This window comes from Balaenoptera musculus, chromosome 3, assembly GCF_009873245.2.
Source record: "Balaenoptera musculus isolate JJ_BM4_2016_0621 chromosome 3, mBalMus1.pri.v3, whole genome shotgun sequence".
NCBI lineage: Eukaryota > Metazoa > Chordata > Mammalia > Artiodactyla > Balaenopteridae > Balaenoptera > Balaenoptera musculus.
This window is the reverse complement of record NC_045787.1, coordinates 54078518-54098148: the sequence shown is the minus strand read 5'-3', so window position 1 is coordinate 54098148 and position 19631 is coordinate 54078518. Positions and strand designations below refer to the sequence as shown.

Here is a 19631-nt window from a genome sequence, read left to right as displayed (position 1 = left end):
AGAGCCGTGCCTTAACCACTGCACCACCAGAAAAGTCCCTGTATCATCTATTTTAAAGGAAAGTCAGTGATGGCATAAGTAACCTGAGCCTGAAATACTTCTGCCTGGGAGAGTACTCATTCTCCCAGGGAAGCTGAGATAGGTCATCTTATCTGGTTGCAATTGTTTTGTAGGATCTCTGTCACTCATTTTAGTCCATTTAATAGACATTTGTTAAGCACCGTGTGTTTGTGTGGCCCTGTGATAAATACTACCCTTAAAAAAGGGAGATGAGAAATTTTTGAAACCGCTAGAGGACGATATAACACAACACAATCCACGGTTAATTTAGGCAGTGAGTGCTGCAAAAAAGCTAGAAAAGGGAAGGGAGGTCCCTGCAACCTGGAATGACTAGGGAAAGAGGTAGGTTTGTTGCCTGATCTTCTGGGGTTCTCCTGTCAAGGAAAAACAGTACAAACTATTCTTCACAGCACCCACTTTACAGGTTGGTTAAATGTGACCTTTTCTAAAACTTGTATATATCTGGCTTTTTCCTGCCTGTAGCAGATCTGTTGGACACCTCCTCTTCAGATGTACTTACCTGACTCTGCGTGCAGCTGGGTTTTGAGAACACAGAGCCTAGTTTGTTTTTATCATAATATACTTTGGTTTTACTGTGAGTCATTTGTAACTAATTCTTTCAACTTAATTATTTTTTTGAATGTGCTTTTCTGCTTTTTCACCTTTTACTCTTTTGTTTCTATCACAGTATGATTGGAAAGGAAATGCTAGAATTTCTGTAGTTTTCTTTTTTTTATTAACTTTTATTGGAGTATAGTCGATTTACAATGTTGTGTTAGTTTCAGGTGTACAGCAAAGTGAATCAGTTATACATTTACACATCTCCACTCTTTTTTAGATTCTTTTCCCATATAGGCCATTACAGAGTACCGAGTAGAGTTTCTTGTGCTATTGTAGTTTTCTTTTGATGTGTCTTTATATTCAAAAGGGAACCCAAACATTTATCTTGATTTTTACGTTATTAAAATGATTTAGCTGAGTCCTTGGTTATTATAAGTTAAAATGACCTGGTTTTGTATCTCCAGGGTAATACATTGAAGGTGTGGCACATAGGAGGCATTCAATGAATGCGGTAGAACCTCACTTAGAAAAAGAGTGGACCCTCCACCCGTGCGCCCTTTCCCAATAAAGTCTCTTGCTTTGTCAGAAAAAAAGAAAAAAAGAAAAAGGAGTGGACAGGGAAAATGTCAGAGAGTGTGCTTGCCTGTCCACAGGCCATATTAAAAGTTTTCTGTCCAAAGTCTATTGCTGAGGAAACTGGCAGTGGTAAGGTCCTTATTTATAGGTGGCCATGTTCTAAATCATATTACTTATCTCCCTACCTACAGCTGAAGGGCATCTTTTTCCAGGACTATCAACCTATAGCTACAGCAGGGACTTTCAAAGTGTTATCTCTAGATCAGAAGCATCAGAATCACCTGGGGATCTGTTAGAAATGCAAATTATTGGATCCCACTAGAGATTTAGAGATCTACTGAATCAGAAAACTCTGGGGGTGGTGCTGAGCAATCTGTGTTTTAATAAACCTTCTTGGTCATTTCATACCCACATTTGAGAACCACTGGGCTAGAGACCTATAAGGTGGCCTATAGTCGTTAGCTAAACCAAGCAAGTTTTCTCTCTCAAGAATTTGTGCTGGCAATAAAGGGAAAGAGACAAGCAATTGGTAACAGAAGCAGACCTGGGTTCCCCCCAGCCATGGAGGGCAGTACATAGATGCCAAGAGGACGTAGAACCATGAACTAGCAGAAGTCATGAGTAATGTAAGCCACGAGGTAGAGGAAAGATATTCAGAGTGAGGTGGTTGGATGACAGCAGTTAAGCTGGACAAACGGAGAAAGAGAGTTGCTGAGTCACCGTAAGGTTGGAGAGTCAGTGAACACAGCTGCCCAGGAGTCAGCCTGGCAACCTGGGGCCCTCGTCACTGCTGCTGCATTGGTGCCTTTTAGTTCTGAGAACTGCCTCCCATGCCCTGTAGCACCTGCTGTCCTGCTCGACTGGGCCCCACGATGCCTGGCCATTGTAGCCCAGATTCCTGTTTTTCTTAATCCCGTGTGTAACATGCAGTAAATCCCCTAGCACTCGAAGTTACCTTGACACCAAAAAACCTAACACAGGCATTCTGGCACTCTTTGTATGTTTTAACTTTATGCACAATTCATAAGTCAAATCCTTCTTTTTTTTTTTTAAATAACTTTATTTATTTTATTTATTTATTTTTGGATGTGTTGGGTCTTTGTTGCTGCGTGCGGGCTTCCTCTAGTTGCAGAGAGAGGGGGCTACTCTTCTTTGTGGTGTAGGCTTCTCACTGCGGTGGCTTCTCTCATTGTGGAGCATGGGCTCTAGGCGCACGGGCTTCAGTAGTTGTGGCACACGGGCTCAGCAGTTGTGGCTCACGGGCTCTAGAGCACAGGCTCAGTAGTTGTGGTGCATGGGCTTAGTTGCTCTGTGGCATGTGGGATCTTCCCAGACCAGGGATCGAACCCCTGTCCCCTGCATTGGCAGGCGGATTCTCAACCACTGGGCCACCAGAGAAGCCCAGTCAAATCCTTCCTGTGATGGGTGTGAACATGGAAATGCTTCTGTAAATGGAAGTGAAGCAAGCTGAATCTTGGCTTCTCATAGAAACAAAAGTAAAATAGGGAGGTAATATTCTTACTTTGGGGCTTGATTTCTTTTTAGAGAAGTGACCCAAAGAAATGTATTTGTACAGTATTAAGCTTTCCAAATTGTTTATAAATTGACCAAGCAGGCCAACACAATAAAATGATATATAAAATTACACTTCACATGATATAATCTCATAGAACCCTAGTCAAAGTTCTTATCTTCATACTTCTAGCTTTATTTTTACTATAAACCTCAGGAGACAAACACCAGAACAGTCACGAGTTGGGGAAATCTTTGTAGGCCTTTTTGAGTAGACTTTTAGAGAGACCTAACAACCCTCCATGTGCCCTAATGAAAAACTAATTCTGGAGCATCTGTTAAGCTGTTTTTGTTTGTTTTAATTTTCACTGCAGATTTTCTTGAAGCAAGTATAGGCTCAAGTTGTTGATTTTTTTTTTTTTTTTTTTTTTTTGCCTTTGAAACTGAGACATTTTATGTTTCCTTGAGCAGCTCTTTCATCAGCTTTAGAAGCTTCTCCCTCGTCCTGGTGTGACGCAAGCCACAGCTATATTTATTTATATATTTATTTATTTAACCAACAAAATGAATTTATTCAGAAGCAGAAAAGAATTGCAATTCAGGACACACAGCTATGGTCAACCACGTGCAAGTCCCCTAAAGCAAAGGAGAGGGAACTCTCTTATAGAGGAGAGGGAAAGCTGGGAGGGGCTGTTATAAACAAAAAGCCCAAACTGGGAGTTTGAAGTATAGTGGCTTTTCCTTGGCTGAGTTGTGACAGACTCTCATTGGCTCAGCACCACAGCTATATTTAAAATGCCTGAATTACGCAAGGAGACGCTGGTTTGTTTCATCCTTAGGGTCTCCCAGCACACAGTTTTAACACAGCATTAATGAATTTGGCTCAAATGGGGGCTCGAAGGCTGAATTTGAATCTGAATCCACAAAGTTTAAATTCTTCGCTTTTCAACACACTCTGTAATTTGCCTCATAGCAGTAGATTACAAGGATCACTAGAGCACTCCTCTTTTGTAAGCCACTTAAGGGTTTAAGTATGTACTATGAACATGGTAAGAAATTTAAAACAAACGTGTATGCCCCAATGCATAGTACTCCTTTGAAAGTTTTCCATTTTGTGATATGGAGGTGGAATGGGTACTCACTTGCACAAATGATGTTGGCAACGCTAAGAATATTTTTGAAACCATAGAAATGATTTAGTTGGAGGACTAACTAGCCAGGTGCTACCCTTCCTTTTGTGAGACAAGCAATTCAACGATGTTTCTGTAAGCGCTTACTAATTGCTCTAAATAGGAAATAAATTATTTCTGTTCTCTCTAGAGAAGGAGAGAAAGATCAAGTCTAAAATGTTGGTATAAGAATTGGGACACTTGGAAAATGTTGTGAGCTACTACATCATATTCTTTGGTTCAGATCAAATTAGTAGAAAGGACACTTGAGAAAACAAACAAAACAACCGAAGTCAATCAGATATTGAGGGCCTGAGCCTATAAAGGACCAAGGCAGTTAGGACACATACTTGGAATAAGGGGCAAGCATGCCATTACCATTGAAAATTTAGTCACTAAAAGAATGAGTATGTGTGTGTTTTTTTTTTTTTTTTGCATTTGGTGATCACATATCTTTTTTATTAATTGAAATATATTTGGTGTACAATATTATATAATTTACAGTTATACAATATAGTGATTATTTTTAAAGGTTATACTACATTTATAGTTATTATAAAATATTGGGTATATTTCTCGTGTTGTAGCTTATTTTATACATAATAGTTTGTACCTCTTAATCCCCTACCCCATCCCTTATATGTGGAATCTAAAAAATACAACAAACTAGTGAAGATAACAAAAATTAAGTATGGATTTTTTTTTTTTCCCACTCAACTCACAATTTTTTATCAGCTAGACTAGACCCAACATTAAAAAAGGCAGTCTGGGTTTTTGGTTGGACTAACGGCATTTAACCTTCCCCCTCCCCCATCAGTGGGTTGGAAGAGGCCAGTTATGCCAAAAGTTAGTGGATTTGACAGTTTTATAGATTCCAAATGTTAAGTTTCCTGGAATTGAGATGTGAATGTAGGAGCAGAGTTTTCTGAATCTATGGAGTTGATGGAGATATTCCTTGGTGAGGAGCAGAAATTACCCATGGACTTTATAAATCTGAAGCAGATAAAAGAAATAAAGAAACCAAACTTTATAGTTTTGATGAGTGACAAAATTTGTCAGGAAGAGCTAGATGTTAAGTAATTAGCTTTTAAGAAGCAGAGCATAAATCTTTAGCTGTGGAAATGGGAAGAGGATCAGAGACAATCATATCTGAGATACTGGCCTAAACTTGTACTGAAAAAATAAGGTTTTTGTTTTGTTTTTCTCATTTTTTAAATCAAGGGAGATAAAGCTTGTAGAGCCCCACACTCCCAGGATCCCTGAGGTAAAGGGTACACATAATGAGGCAGGACACTTGGGATGAGAAGGAGCAGTTGCTTTGGCGTATGACTTGTTTTGCTGTCCTAGAATGACGAATATGGTGAAGAGAAGTGTCACAGCTGAGATACGAATAAGGCAGAAGGCCGGAGCTAAGAAGGGTGACAAACTAATGCACACAAAGGCTCATGCGTCACTAGAACTATTGTACCTAGGTGTTCTGAACCTATGAGTTCAGGTTTCTGATTTTTTAAAATTCAGAAACATTCTAGTTATTACTTGTTACCACATACAATAGTATAAGCCCAGGAGAATCGGGTAGTAGCCGTTGCTGAGTCTCACCTTATGCCACAGTGCCACCTCTAGGACTCTTACGGGAACTACATGCAGAAGTTACCAAAATCTGTTGGAATCCTGTCTACACAGGATTAGAATCACAGGATTTCAGAGGTGATGGGACTTAAAGGTCATTGGAGGCAAGTTCTACCCAAAGCTTGAATCAAAAAAAGAAAAAAAGAAAGAATATATATATTTTTTGGCTACACAGTGCAGCTTGGGGGATCTTAGTTCCCCAACCAGGGATTGAACCCAGGCCCTTGACAGTGAGAGCACAGAGTCCTAACCACTGGACTGCCAGGGAGTTCCCACTTTTACAATATATTTGATTAGCGGTTGTCTAAATTCTGCTTGAACCTCTTCAGAGAATGGAAACACACTCTCATGAAGCAGCTCATTCTATTGATGTGTTCACATACTTCTACTTCCCACTCTGGGCTTCACCACTCCCTTCTGCAGTACTGGGCCTCCTGGTCCTAGGCCTTTCCAGGGCTCTTAGAGCTGAACTGGCTTCATTCTCATTGGCATCCCTCTTTGCAAGCACTTTGGTGGTGGGTTTTGCCAAACCAGTTACTATTGGCTTTCCATCTTTCAAATTATTGCTTACATCTCCTCTTCTCTATTTCTCCTCTCTAATTCTCTTTGTTTTTGTGATTTTTAATTTTATTATAAATTATCTATTGTCATTTTGGTAGCTTCTGGAAGAGAGAAGAAATAAAAGCAAGAAGTAAAACCCACTGTGTTTAATTGGAAGCCTAGTCATGTTTTTCTGATTCTGTTCTTATGCATCAAAAAATGTAAGTGTAGGGTTTTGCATTTATTCCAATTAGGATTTTTACTGTTAAATTTGGTTTGTTATAGGCTTTGGGTCCACGATCTTCCATTCAAGATATTTGGCTACCTCTCCAGCTGTCAAAGAAGAAGAAAAGCAAGTCAGCTGTACACTCAGCTATTACTCAATGAGCAGGTCCAGGCTGAAGACAGAATTCCGTGGCACCACAGACTCTGGGCTGATACTGATTCATAATTAGCATCTGTCTTTGTGATCTCTGGGCCACATTCCTCCACCTTGTTCACAAGGTGAGGGTCTCTGTCCAATGCTGAGCTCAAATGATGAAGCAGAGTGTCAACAGCTTTCTCTGATCTACTAATCTGGCAGAGTATGGATAAGAAAGGAAGTGCTGTGAACTTATTAAATCTTGACTTGTCCTTCCTGACTCCTAGGCATGTTTAAGTGCTCTCCGTTCCTCTTTCTGTGTTCAGAATTGTGTTTGATAACCTGTCTGAGAATTGTGTCATCCATCCCTGACCCAGTTTCTAAGATTCTTTTGAGATAACAAACAGTAGCTCATTTTATCGCCAAGTTCTTCCAGTAGTAGGCTGGGATGTAGTTTGTGAGGACCAGAAGGTTTACACTGAGGCAGTGAATCCAGGTGCTGTCTTAGACTCTCCTTACCAGTTTGGATTTTTAGGTCTCTCAACTGAATGCTTGTTCTACTATTTTTTGTCCAATAATCTTTCTCCTTGTCAGAGATGGAAGATGGAAAATAGAAGAAATGTTCCATGAACTATGTATCTGCCCCTATTATCATTCCTTTACTTGCCTTGTTCTTACAACTCCTGTATAATCTCAAAAGGTCATCTGTAACATTTGAAAGTTTATAGTAGGGCACTCGGGTTTACAAAGAACTGAGTTATTCAACATTTCTGATCTTTATTAAATGGCTTTTTATTGGGTTGGCATTATTGTAATCTATGCTTTGTAGGGTTTAGAGTGGAGATTTTAGCTTAGCAACTCGTGATTTAAACTCACATTCAGGAAGAAAGAAAAATGTTTCAAAATTCCTTATAGCTTTTTCTTAAATTATCTGCCTTTCCTACACATGGGATAGAATCTGAAGTTGTTTGGCTGGGCAAAGGGGGGTTGAATTTCTTCATTGTGCCCCTTTAGATCTATTTTCCACCTTTCTCCATACTGGTCCCTGCCCTGTGAGGTTGTCCTGCATGGATTACATCAAAGACTATGTTTTCTGGCTTTCTTCAGGAGATGGGAGGGAGGGAGAGAGGTACATGGGGTCAGGGCATTCATTTCCTTCCCGTGAGGTTGCCAGAGGCCACTGTGTCCCTCAGCAGAATGTCATTGCTCTTGTCTAGGTGGCCCGCTCTGTACAACTCTCTCTCTTTCTGAAATGGAGCAGGACCCTGTGGGGCCCTCCTGGTACAAATCCTTTCCAAGTCCTCCTGTTTCTTCCTTGTAGGAAATAGGCTTCATTCACCTTTCTTGACCTTCCTTGAGTTCCAAAGGTCGGATTCAAACTTGCTTATCAGGGAAGGGAATGCAGAAACAAAGAAGGAACAATCAAGAAACAATAGTGCAGCCTTGGGGCAGCGTTCTAGTTCCTCCTCAAAGAAGATACATAAACAATACCTTTGAGGTCTGCAGGAACTAAGGCTGCCACTCAGGTGGAGGATGGCAACTTCACGCTAAGCACAAGATTCCTGGAACACCGCCCTATTACCTCACCACCAAGCAATCAGAAGAAAGTCTGCACACAGTGGAAGACTCTGACCCCTCCCCAAATGATTGACTTCTCTTTCTCCCTTTACAAAATTTCTTGGTCAAGCAGAATCTTCTGAGTTGGTTTTTGGACATGAATCCACCTTCTCTGCAGGTTGCTGGCCTCCTGAATAAAGTGACCTTTCCTTTTCTTTCCAACCAACACTTGGCTTTCAAGTGTTGAGCAGCTGAACCTGAGTTTGGTAACATTTCTAGCTTCAGGCAAGCTCTTCTTCCCGTTATCCCTTTGGGGATTGTGGCAGCTCTACTGCTACTGTCTCTTATGGCTCCCCTATGAGACAGGAAAGAAGAGGGCAGGGCATAACCATTAAAAGAATGACACAGCTGTTGAGGATATTATAAAAACTGGTTAGAACCAACTAGGCCCAAGAGAGTGGAAAATTCCACTTCCCATAGACCTTGAGCCTCATTATACGCTCATTGTAATACATCAGCTAAATGACAAATCCACGGCCACCTGTTCTCCTTGCTTGGCCTTTGCAACAAACCTTTCTCTGCTCCAAACTCTGATTTCTTTTCTCTTTTCCATCCTATTTCTTTCTTCCTTTCTTTTTTTTTGAGCTCCATGAAAACTACTTAAAGTACTTGTAAATATACTTGGTTCACCAGAAATAACTAGTTCTCATTTGCATGATATCATTACCTACAAATGAACAGAAACTAATGTATAGTCATTGTAAAAAACACAGATAATCCATAAGTAGAAAAAATCTCCCATAGTTTTACTCCCTGTTATTAATACATTGATATATTTCTACCTAGTACATTTTCTGAGCATAGGTATATATCTATCTTCTTCTTTCCTTCCATCCTTCCCTCCCACCCTTCCTTCTCTCTTTTTAATTTAATTTAATTTAATTTATTTATTTTTGGCTCTGTTGGGTCTCCCTTGCTGCGCTTGGGATTTCTTTAGTTGCGGTGAGCGGGGGCTACTCTTCGTTGCGGTGCGTGGGCTTTTCATTGCAGTGGCTTCCCTTGTTGCAGAGCACGGGCTCTAGGCGCACGGGCTTCAGTAGTTGTGGCTCGTGGGCCCTAGAGCACAGGCTCAGTAGTTGTGGCACATGGGCTTAGTTGCTCCGCAGCATGTGGTATCTTCCTGGACCAGGGCTCGAACCTGTGTCCCCTGCATTGGCAGGTGGATTCTTAACCACTGCGCCACCAGGAAAGCCCCCCTTCCTCCTCCCTTGCTGATCTCTCTTTTTAAAAAATTTTTATTTATTTATTTATTTATTTATGGCTGTGTTGGGTCTTCGTTTCTGTGCGAGGGCCCTCCCCAGCTGCGGCAAGCGGGGGCCACTCTTCATCGGGGTGCGCGGGCCCCTCACTATTGTGGCCTCTCTTGTTGTGGAGCATAGGCTCCAGACGCACAGGCTCCGCAATTGTGGCTCACAGGCCCAGTTGCTCCACGGCATGTGGGATCCTCCCAGACCAGGGCTCGAACCCGCGTCCCCCGCACCGGCAGGCAGACTCTGAACCACTGTGCCACCAGGGAAGCCCCTGATCTCTTTTTAAAAAATTTTTTAGAAAATTATTTAATTATTTTTTATTGAAGTATAGTTTTTTGGTTTTTTTTTTATATTTGGTCGTGCAGTGTAGCTTGTGGGATCCCGACCAGGGATCGAACCTGGGCTGCAGCAGTGAGAGTGCTGAGTCCTAATCACTGGACCACCAGGGAATTCTCAGAAGTATAGTTGATTTACAATATTGTGTTAATATCTGCTGTATACCAAAGTGACTCAGTTATACACACATATACATTCTTTTATATATTCTTTTCCATGATGGTTTATCACAGGATATTGAATAGAGTTCCCTGTGCTATACAGTAGGACCTAGCTGTTTATCCATTCTATATGTAAGAGTTTTTGCATCTACTAACCTAAACTCCCAGTCCATCCCTCCCCCACCCGCTCCCCCTTGGCAACCACAAGTCCATTCTCTATGTCTGTGAGTCTGTTTCTGTTTCATAGATAGGTTCATTTGTTCCATCCTATTTCTGCTTGTCCCATAGTCTACCAAAATTTTTTAACAAACCCTTACGTCCTGCATCATTTAGGTAATAACTATTTCCTCCCACCTCTCATAGAGAAAGTGTAATCCTTTAATTCACATTTGAAATCCCACCCTCTTTTTCCTCTGCAGCTTTAAGGCCCACATCCCTTCTCTCTTGTCTCAGCCCATCATTTTTGAATGTGTATCCCCACCATGCTCTCTGCATGTCCAGGGAGAGTCTGTGATTTGTTAAAATGTCTTAGATTGGATTGGCTGCCTTCGTTCTAAGATTGAGAGGACAAACATGGTTTATTCAAGAGTAAAACGTTCTTTGAAGCCAGGGACATGAAGAGCCTTTGCAACCTTCTTTTCAGAGTGGCTGGGTGGTTATCCCAAGCCCACGGAAATGAAGAAGGAAAGGAAAAGAGTCTTCCACCAGCTGAGATGGTGTTGGGAGCTCTGCTCCTTATCACATCAGCACACTCTCGTCCAGCTGAACTTTTCTGAAGACAGATTTCACAACATTTGCCACCTTATAACTCAACACGTGTGTTATTTCCTGTCAGTTTAACTTCTCCAAACTTTTGTTTAACAATAACCAGAAATTCTCAGAAATAGGATACTGCAATGCTGCTCTTCCTTATCACCACCCTGTCATCTCCCTGGAGTTCCTGAAACAATACAAATGATAGCTCTTAGCAAAGGCCAGAAGTCAGGATGGGGCAGGGGGCCCTCCCTGCATGGCCCCTCCATTTCTTTGTCAGCCCTCATGAGTCTATTATTTGACATTGTTAATGTATCCATCCCTCTTTGTGAGTGACATTTCCTAATTTTTTTTTTTCCAACAGAGCTTGTTCTGTACCCAGTGACAGCTAAAAAAAAAAAAAAAAAAAAAAAAAAAATGAAGTTGCCTGGCTGACAACCGCTGGGTTAGCTGGGCCAAGGAAAGAAGAGGTGGTATCCTTGGAAGAAGGCAGCCCTTTCCCACCTCCTGGATCTCTAAGTGTAAACATATATCTTATTTTCTTTTTGAACTTGGAGGTCACTCTCTTGAGATAAGCAAAAAGAGATCCTCATTTGTTTGCCAAGCTCATGACTCTGCCTGAATTCTTGTAAATGACAACTTTGTTTATTAACAGAATAATGTATTTGAGAGTTAAAGTCTCATTTTATCCAACTTTCTGATTTTGTAGATTAGGAAAGAGACCCAGAGACATTAATAGATTTCCCCAATAACAATAACATTATTTTATATCACATAGCTCAAAAGTACTATTGCCTCCATTTTACCAAAGAGGAAAGGGATGATCAGAGAGATGAGGTGACTGGTCCACGGCAGCACAGAGGGTTGGTAACAGAGGCTGGACTTGAAGCCGAGTCTCCTGATTCCCTCTGTGATGCTCTTTGATGGACACCCATGCAGCCTCTGGGCATGGGAGGGGACTTTGGAAATAGCTAGGTCTGCTGTCCAGAGCCCTGCTTTATTTTCCTGTTTATACTTGGTGATCCAGAACACTACTAAAAAAGTATATGCATTAAAAAAAGTTAAATTGCATTTATTTGTTCTTTATTGGTAAAGCACATGGTATAAAATTCAAAGGGCACAAAAGGGCATACGGTGAGAAAAGGTCTCCCTCATGCTCCTGTCCCCCAGCCATCTAGTTTCCCTCCCCAATCTCATTTGTGTCCATCAGATATGTGCTACGCCTGGATAAGCAAATATATATGTGTGTAAATATTAATTATATATATAATTTTTACAAAAAATGGAATTATATTCTACCCTGCTCTCCACCTTGCATTTTAAAAAATTTGAAGGGGAAGGGCAACATGGGGGTAGGGGAGTAAGAGGTACAAACTATTAGGTATAAAATAAGTGACAAGGATATATTGTACAACATGGGGAATATAGCCAATATTTTATAATAACTATAAATGGAGTATAACCTTTAAAAATTGTGAATCACTATATTGTACACCTGTGACTTGTATAATATTGTACAGCAACTATATTTCAATTAAAAAAAAAGCAGATTCTGGGATTAAAGATATTCAATATGGTGTTATCCAATAAACCCAATGCAAAGAATTGTAAAAAAATTTTGTTTTAATTTATTAAAAAATCTGATCAATTTTGGATATTAATCCTTATCAGTGCACATAGAGCTGCCTCCTTCTTTTTAGTGGCTGCAAGTATTCTGTTGAATGGCTGTGCTATAATTTACTTATCTAGTCCTCTCTTGATGGACATCAAGGTGGTTTCCATTCTTAGGCTATTGCTATGAAGAATACAGTATATATGTTTTTTTTTTTTAATTAATTAATTAATTTATTTATTTTTGGCTGTGTTGGGTCTTCGTTTCTGTGCAAGGGCTTTCTGTAGTCGCAGCAAGCAGGGGCCACTCTTCATCGGGGTGCGTGGGCCTCTCACTGTCGCGGCCTCTCTTGTTGCGGAGCACAGGCTCCAGATGTGCAGGCTCAGTAGTTGTGGCTCAGGGGCCTAGTTGCTCCGCGGCATGTGGGCTCTTCCCAGACCAGGGCTCGAACCCATGTCCCCTGCATTGGCAGGCAGATTCTCAACCACTGTGCCACCAGGGAAGCCCCAGTATATATGTTTTTGTTTTTTGTTCAAGGGTACCTAGCAGGGCTTGGCAATCTATAACCTGCGGGCCAAATTCAACGTGCCATTTGTTTTTTTAAGTAAAGTTTTATTGCAACACAGCCATGCCCACTTGTTTACATAATGTCTGTTGGCTGCTTTTAAACTACAGCAGCAGAGCTGAGTAATTGCAGCAGTGATACCTGGCCTGGAGGCCTAAACTACTTACTACCTGTTCCTTGAAAGAAAAAGTTTGCTTGCCTCCATTAGATAAATTCCTGTTGGTGGCACTGCTGGGTCAAGGGTTTTGCATTCACACTTGATAGCTCATAGCCCAGTTCTCTTTGTAAAGGTTGTACTGGTTTATTCTCCCACTGGCAGCACGTTTTCCCATGTTCATACCAAGGTATCGATAGTTCATTGAACTTTTTCATTTTTGTCAATCTGGTAGGTAGAAAACAATATTTCCCTTGATTTGTTTTGCATTTCTCTGATTTTGAGTGAAATCAAGCATCTTTTCACGGTTGGAGGTGAGGGGAGCCTCTGAGGGAAAGAAAAACAAACGTGAATTAAATTATCAGTCTTAATTCTTAGATGTGAGCAACAGAACTTACCCCATTGAACGAACCCAGCAGAGACCCTACTGCCACTGCCCACCTGGGGATCTTCAGGGCTCTCTTCCATTCTGATCAGAACTAGCATTCTGAGCAGCGCCTGCTTCCTTGCGTTGCTCTATTCTGGGTTTATCATCCTGCACACTATGAGCAGCTGCTGGGCGGGAAGAGTGAGTTCTGGTTTCTGTCCTGGGGAAGGGGAATTTACACTGGGGGAAATTCCTACGCCTGGGAAGGCTGTTTGAAAGGTGAGGGTCAGCCTCAAATAAACGCCCCCAAGTGCTACCCTGGGAGGGGGGAGGGGAACCACCTTTCAATGGGAGGGACAGAGAGGAACCCCTTCTCTTCCCCCTGGGGGATTAGGCTGTGCTGTCCTTGGGAACAGGTTCCTTGGTGGGGTGGTGTGTGAGAGCACGGGGATCCAGCAGTTTCTTACCAGATTCCAGAGAAGCATCTACTCCTCTTGCTGGTGGGGAGGTAAGCACTGAGGTCCAAAGATTCGAGGGTCCAAGTGACGCATTTGCGGGGCCTGTTTTTTTTTTTTTTTTTTTTAATAGGAAGGTTTTTTTTTTTAAATTAATTAATTAATTAATTTATTTATTTTTGGCTGTTTTGGGTCTTCGTTTCTGTGCGAGGGCTTTCTCCAGTTGTGGCGAGCGGGGGCCACTCTTCATCGCCACGCGCGGGTATCTCACTGTCGCGGCCTCTCCCGTTGCGGAGCACAGGCTCCAGATGCGCAGGCTCAGTACTTGTGGCTCACGGGCTTAGTTGCTCCGTGGCATGTGGGATCTTCCCAGACCAGGGCTCGAACCCGTGTTCCCTGCATTGGCAGGCAGATTCTTAACCACTGAGCCACCAGGGAAGCCCGGGGCCTGTTTTTTCTCCTGTTTAGAACGGAGGGTGTTCCTTGATCTGGTGCTAGAGGCTGGTGCTGTGGTGGGCGTTGAGAGATGCAAGGGTTAGGAGCTAACGGAGTCTCTACAGTTTGTCAAATTGAAATATAAATTGCTTTGAGAATAAAGCTTTCTTCCAAAAAGATAGCAAGGTTCTAAAGTTTTGTGGCTAATGAAGTCGAAGAAAGACTCCTCAGCAACTAATTAGATACGGATCTTCCTCAACTTACAATAGGGTTATGTTGAAAATATCGTTTGTTGAAAATGCATTTTCAACAGCACAGCTTAGCCTAGCCTACCTCAAAGGTGCTCAGAACACTTAACATTAGCCTGTAGTCGGGCAAAATCTTCTAATCTCTCTTATAATAAAGTGTTAAATAGCTCATGTAATTTATTGAATACTGCACTGAAAGTGAAAAACAGAATGGGCTTATGGGTACAGCATGGTTGTAAGTGTATTGATTGTGATCAGGGGCTGACTGGGCACTGAGCTTGCTGCCGCTGCCCAGCATCACTAGAGAGCATCGGGCCGTATATCTCTAGCCCCGGAAGAGATCAAAATTCAAAACTCCCAATACAGTTTCTACTGAATGGTGTATCTCTTGCTCACCATCGTAAAGTTGAAAAATCCTAAGTCGTGGACCGTTTGTGCTTAAAATGTGGTAAGTCAGTATAACTACATTTAAACATGTAAAAATTAGAGTTTTAAGTTCTCAGAGAGGAACTATTGGAAATGACTGTGCTGGAAATATGCTAACTTAATTATGGTAAATCCATTGAATGGATTAGTATGTGGATGTTAAAAGAATCCATGTATACAGATCCATGTATACAGATATGGAATGTCTTTCAAAAAAATTGATATGGAAAAAAAAATCCATATGAGACTTCCCTGGTGGTCCAGTGGTTAACACTCCATGCTCCCAATGCAGGGGGCCCGGGTTTGATCCCTGGTCAGGGAACTAGATCCCACACACTGCAACGAAGATCCCGAGTGCGCAGCCAAATAAACAAACAAACAAATAAATATATATATATTTTTAAAAAAAGCAAAAAATCGATAAATATAAAAGTCAAAGTAAGGGATGGTGAATGAGTGCCTTGAGTCAGGATTTCTGAAAGCAGAGACAGACAGGGATTCCTGGGCTTTTAGGGGGGATTGCTCCCAGGGGCACGAGGGATGGGGTAGTACAGGGGAAAAAACTAAGGGGATGGTCTTTTTTTTTAAAAAAATAAACAAACAAACAAATAAATAAATTTATTTTTGGCTGCATTGGGTCTTTGTTGCTGTGCACGGGTTTTCTCTAGTTGCGGCGAGCAGGGGCTACTCTTCGTTGCGGTGCGCAGGCTTCTCTGCTGAACTGAATGAATAAGCATTTTCAGAACTCTAATGAAAAACTGATGAACTCATAAAAGTGCTAACAAAAGATCAAGATGAAAAAAAAAATTAATTACATGGGACTGAGTGAACTGATGATGATGAGTATAATTTTTGTGACTTTCTGTCTGAATTAAAAAAAAAAAACCCACAAGGACTCAGAGGCAAAGGACATACAAATCAATTTTCACTGCAAAGTAAAGGAGCTGTTACAGTGGAGGATTACTGGACTGAATGTCAATATTATGACATAGTATGAGTGTGTTTCATGTTTGGTAATTGCAATCATTGTTGCTTTTGTTGTGGTCATCCATGTACAATGCTTGGTGTCAGTCTATTTATCTCTTGTAAAAATAAAATACAGTGTGTGTGTGTGTGTGTGTGTAAAAAAAATAAACAAACAAACAAATAAATAAATATATATTTGGCTGCATTGGGTCTTTGTTGCTGTGCATGGGTTTTCTCTAGTTGCGGCGAGCAGGGGCTACTCTTCGTTGCGGTGCGCAGGCTTCTCATTGTGGTGGCTTCTCTTGTTGCGGAGCACGGGCTCTAGGCAAGCGGGCTTCAGTAGTTGTGGCACATGGGCTCAGTAGTTGTGGCTCGTGGGCTCTAGAGCGCAGGCTCAGTAGTTGTGGCGCACGGGCTTAGTTGCTCCGCGGCATGTGGGATCTTCCCGGACCAGGGTTCGAACCCATGTCTCCTGCATTGGCAGGCGGATGCTTAACCACTGCACCACCAGGGAAGCCCTAAGGGGATGGTCTTAATGGATATCATCTTTAGCCTGATCCCACGTGGAGCTCTGGAGCTTGGATTGCACTAGGAGTCAGCCAACCATTGGTACCCCAGTGTTGGCTGGGCGTGCCACAGTGTGGGTGTGGGGAGGACAATTCCCTGTAGAAGGGGGCAGCTGTGAACCATTAACCGCCAACACTCACAGCAGCCGGAAAATGGATGCACTGGCTGTCCAGGGGATCTGGGCAGAGCTCCAGCAGCACCCACTGCAGAAGGCCCAATGCCATTTGTGGGAAAGGATAGATACGGACATGTACATGATTGCACGTGCACAAGAACCGTAAGAGCAGAGGCTCTTATCCTAGAGCCCAGGGATCCCCAAGGCCTTCCTGGGTAGAATCATATTTCAATGTAATTGGTTTCCTTTGTAATCCTCTGTACTTCATTTTACCTACTTTCAAACATTATTCTGAGAAGGGCATCCATAATCTTCAGCAGAGAGCTAAGGGGTCCATGGTACACACACAAATAAAGAGATTCAGGAAGGGGGCAACAGTATTTGCCTTCTTGAGGTGACAGAGAGGCAGATACTAGGGAGCTGGGGTCAGGAATGGGAGAGAGATTTCCCATTCCTTGTATCCCTTTTTGTATTGATACTATTGGAATTTTTGCTGTGTGTGTGTATTATATTTTAATAAGATAAGAGGAAACAGAAAATGTATTTTAAAAATTTACCTACCACTCCAAAGAATTGGGGAAGAAAAGAGGAAGAGCAGATATGGGGGAAAGTATCCCTCAAATGAACCCAATTTATTCTGGGTTCTCTTTTTACTCTCATTTCCTGGGTTGTTTTTTCTGTTTTATACCATTTCTCTGATTGCTTGCTTTCCTCTTCAAAAAGTCCTTCCTTTATCTCTAATGCCTGCATTTGATCTTGAGCTGTTTTTGTGCACTTGATGGAACCTTGCATAGTTATCCTTTACTAATTTTTACCCAACTCCTAATCAAATGACAACTAAAATGTAAAATCATTTCTTAGCATTTATGCATATATTTACAAAAGAGACTAGTCTGCACGATATTTTCATGGGTCAAAAGCATGCTTTTAGATGAAAATATTTCTGTAAGGAGAAAAAATTGGGGGATTGTTTCAAACTCAAGATTCTTTGAGGTTTTCAATCAGGACAGATTTAAGGCCATTAGATGTCTCCTTTTCACAATACATTTCCCAAATCTCAAGATTTACTAAATTCTACCTCTCAGTACTTTAAAATGAATGTGCACTCTCCACCACTTTTGTTGCCGAGGGAGCTCACATCTGCCCTGGAAAACCTTCCCGTGGAGCATGTTGGCAGAGATAAATGACTGAGAGTATAACGGATTCTGTAATAATAATGCAATTTGGCTAAAGGGTGACATCATCTTTTTACTGTCATATCTGCCATTCTAAGTAGCAGTAAGTTCAGCCTAGCTAGAGAATGAATTACAAGGAGAGAACACTGGCAAAGTGGGATAAAACATAAAAAATGGAAAATAAAATTAAAAAGAAGGTAGCTTTGAATATATCCAGTCCATAGATATTTTCTTCTTATGTAAGGTTTTGATTTAATTACCACATCATAATTTGCCATCATTTTGGATTATGTGGAAAGATGCAAAGCTTCTTTCCTAATGGCTGGTTTGCTGTATATACATGGGTACCACCAGAGTATAAAGAGGGACACTGGAATTGATTTTAGTCTTTAAAGGGCGCATTTAAATCCTGGTAGATAAAATGCCTTTATCAGTTCAATCCACTCACTGTGAGTCCACATGCCTCACTGGTAACACTTGAAGGAGGGTTTGCTGGGTTTTATTTGGATACCAAGAGAAGAATGTCACCATCCTTCATGCTGGTGAACCCCAGACACAGTTTTCTTCTGGGGAGAAGCAGTATGTGATTGTGTATTGGTTCTTTGGGGGACAGAGTCAGTATTAACTCATTGCTTTTTTTTTTCCTTTTTAATAAACAGCTTTATTGAGATAGAATTCACATACCAAAATATTGTTTCTATTTGCTAATTTTTAAAATCTCCCTGTCATCTAATATCTCCTTGTCTTCTAATATCTCTCTGTCTTCTAATGTTCACAGGCATCACATGAATTTCTGCAAAGGCACTGATGATGGCTTTGAGGAATAAATATTGCAGATGGATCAAATCAAAGAATCAAATTTCAAAGCTGGATTAAGAGTCGTGGAAAAAAAAGAGAAGCAGAAATGAGGGAAAAAGAGAAGTACAAAAGTAAAATGAGCAGTTGATTATTGAAAAGAAAATCTTCTGCTGTTTGAATAAAGACCAAAGGGCTTTCATTGTCAGTTTCCCACATGGCTGTGTCTTTTTTGAGCAGCACGTCCCAAGATCAAGAAACCAGAAAGAACTTAGACTTTAACTAATTAGCAGTAGTGAAAATTTACTAAACATCAGCAACAAATTTACTAGGCAATTTCATTTCCAAAGCGTGTTGGCATATATCACAGGTAAAATGTTTTCAGAAACATCATTTTTAACATAGGATCTTATTTGCAGAAGCTATTTTCATGGCCTAGGGAACAAACGATTCATTGAAACAGAACTTTGCTGATCTGGTTTCAAAGAATTCTATGATATGAAAAATTCTGTGGAACAGATGGGATCAGAAGTCCCTGAACAGAGAACAGGCATATTTGGTAATGAAAATGTTCTTTTGGTATAGCATTATGTTTTATGTTAAAAAGTATTAGTATGCGAGGAACTCAGGCAGGAGCAGAAAAGAACAATTAGGAATAATACTTTATAGGTGAATAGGCTTTATGCTTCCCAAAATACTCAGACCCCACCAAAGCCCAGTAGCAGGTACTATCCTCCTTTTATTGGTGAAAAACATGCTTCTAAGAAAGATGTATTAGGGACTTCCCTGGTGGCGCAGTGGTTAAGAATCTGCCTGCCAACGCAGGGGACATGGGTTTGAGCCCTGGTCCAGGAAGATCCCACATGCCACGGAGCAACTAAGCCCGTGAGCCACAACTACTGAGCCTGCATGCCACAACTACTGAAGACCACGCTCCTAGAGCCCGTGCTCTGCAACAAGAGAAGCCACCGCAATGAGAAGCCCACACACCGCAACGAAGAGTAGCCCCCGCTCACCACAACTAGAGAAAGCCCGTGTGTAGCAATGAAGACCCAATGTAGCCAAAAATAAATAAATAAAGTTAAAAAAAAGAAGGATGTGTTATAAGTGACAGAAAATCCAACTTAAACTGGCTTAAACAGTAAAAGGTATGTCTTTGTGTGTGTGTGTGTGTGTGTGAGTGTGTTTTGGCTCACAGAATTGCAAAGTCCAGTAAAGCAACTATA

General features: G+C 41.3%; 1 long non-coding RNA gene across 2 annotated transcripts in view; it reads left to right on the top strand.

Annotated features, from left to right (window-relative positions):
• The window catches only part of LOC118892381, a 34843-nt gene extending 16230 nt beyond the window's left edge, over nt 1-18613 (top strand). For both annotated transcript variants that reach the window (XR_005019295.1, XR_005019296.1), the window contains 3 exons: nt 6333-6551; nt 10890-11046; nt 18389-18613. This is a non-coding gene — a long non-coding RNA (uncharacterized LOC118892381). The remainder of the gene's footprint in view (nt 1-6332; nt 6552-10889; nt 11047-18388) is intronic.
• Nucleotides 18614-19631: the final 1018 nt, after the last annotated feature.